General features: G+C 41.2%; 1 long non-coding RNA gene across 1 annotated transcript; it reads left to right on the top strand.

The window, feature by feature from the left end:
- Nucleotides 1–345: 345 nt before the first annotated feature.
- On the top strand, nt 346–1,622 carry LOC144535803 (uncharacterized). The gene is made up of 3 exons (XR_013503698.1): nt 346–518; nt 753–848; nt 1,259–1,622. It is a non-coding gene; the product is annotated as an uncharacterized LOC144535803 (long non-coding RNA).
- Nucleotides 1,623–2,167: the final 545 nt, after the last annotated feature.

The raw sequence follows: 2,167 nt of genomic DNA, 5'->3' as shown, positions 1-2,167 counted from the left end.
TATTTGCTTGCAAAAATTGTTGAAGAAGTAAAGAAGTCTGAGAAGAACCTGCCCCTCATTAGAAAGATGATGGAGACCACATTTCCCCTATGCCGACAGACCATAGTGATGTCCTGCCCACCAGTGAACGAGCTCATGGACCTCTGGCCTGCTCTCAAAATAGAGTCTGAGGTAATATGGATCAGCTCTCTCTTTTAAAGTGAAAATTGTGATTCTTACTCATTTGGCCGCTATTTTCTGCTTTATAAATGCGTGCTAGGTTCTTCAAATTGAACTGGTTTTTTTTAAAAGTGTTGTTGCTGTATTCTCCTCCTGCTGTTATTTCAATGTAGTTGTATGCAGAGTTCCAGTGGATTACGAATCAGAACCTGCCCAACACATTCTATGCTGAGCTTGACCGCCATCTTCCTCGACTGATTCCTCTGACTGATACCTTGACCTTATTCAGACAGAAGGCATCAAAAACTGGGAAGACAGCAGATGCTCTGGCTGAAATTTTAAAAATCCACGATGAACAAGTAAATAGATTATTACACATTTCATAGGTTGAACCAGTGGAACATTGAACAGGTTCAATGATTCAAATGAGCTTTGTGAATTCTGCAATTAGTCCACTTTGTGTTTGCCATTTGTCTGATTGCATTTAAGATGTGAACAGGTTATTTGTGGACATATGTTCTGATTGGACTGTTTAAAATCAGCTTTGTTCAGTAAACTCTTCAGTATATACAATTCTGTTTTTATCTGAATAGGAAATCCATGACATCCACACCAAGTGCCCTACTATTCTCCATGCCCTTCCTGTGTATCTGCTCGAGGACTTTTCTGGATTTTTCAGAACCTGCACAGTGAGTCTCCTTAAGTCACTAACACATTCTACTGTGTATTATGTTAACAGTTCATCAAAATACTAACATGTGTAGGGCATACAGTTTTCATGTATGGTCTGTTTTGTTTCTCCTCACTACAAAGGAACTGTATTGGCGTTTTGTTCAATGTTAAGTAAAATATTTTCTTGTAAATGTCCTTTAGCTTGGTTTCAGTCTATCTCACACCACTTAGATTCTCTGGTAATTTGGCTGATTCACATGTGCAGAACATGGATCTTATGTTTTTCACCTCGTGCAATGAGACCCAGGCCTCCCTTTTAAAAGAGGTATTGGGATTCAATGGGATTTGGTTAAAGAAAGATAAATTATATGTCATCTGTTCTGTTCCATGCAAGTTTGTGATTAGTATCTATTTTTCATTCATTCAGGACGAGTCTGATGAGCCAGAGCTTGATGGTGTTGCAGTGGGCCTCCTTACAGTCATCAGTGACATGACACAAGTCCAGTTCACTACCACCCTGTGAGAATCTCTGTCGTCATTGAAAGTGATGCCGTGGTCAGCCTCCCCAGACTTGGCGATGCCTTCCTGGTAATCTTTGGACTATGCATTACACCTCAGCTATCCCAAAGCACTGACCAACACTTTTGAATTCACTGAAAAGATTTTACTTGGTCTAGAAAGTGGTAAACTGCCACCCAGGTTGCAGACCCTCAAGAATGACTTGATGATGTAGAAACTCATCTGAAAGAAGAACATTTTAACTTAAAACTATAAAATGTAAATGTTTTACATTAACCAGTATCAAATGCACAGTGAAATGTGGGCCATTTTGCACAGCCCACAATGGCAACTATTCTCAGAAAGGTGAAGCACTGCTACTTCTGCTACTTAGGTGGAGTGATTTGCTCGCAGAACTCCAGGCGAACTCTCTGCTCCTCACCACGGGGCTTCTCAGTTGCTGCGAGCAAATCACTCTGCCCAAGTAGCAGAAGTAGCAGTGCTTCGCCTTTCTGAGAATAGTTGCCAGTATGTATATGGTTAGAAGATGTCTCATGTGACCTTGTTATTTGTACACGCTGTGACTATACAAATCACAACATGTAAATAGGAAAATGTGGGCGTTATTTGTTATTATTATTGGGAGCAGTAGGCTAGATCGAGCCAGTTACCTCCAGGAGCTATGCTAAGCTAGGCTAGTGGTGGGTGCGTCAGACAGTTACGACACGCACGGAGATGAGAAGGGTATGAATGGACTTATCTAACTCTTGGGGATACGGAGAATAAGCTAAAGTCCCAATAAGTCGGCGTGTTCCTGACCAGGAACACATTTGGAAGG

Source organism: Sander vitreus, chromosome 21 (assembly GCF_031162955.1).
Source record: "Sander vitreus isolate 19-12246 chromosome 21, sanVit1, whole genome shotgun sequence".
Taxonomy (NCBI): Eukaryota; Metazoa; Chordata; class Actinopteri; order Perciformes; family Percidae; genus Sander; species Sander vitreus.
The sequence above is the reverse complement of the archived record's forward strand: the minus strand, read 5'-3'. Positions and strand labels throughout refer to the sequence as shown.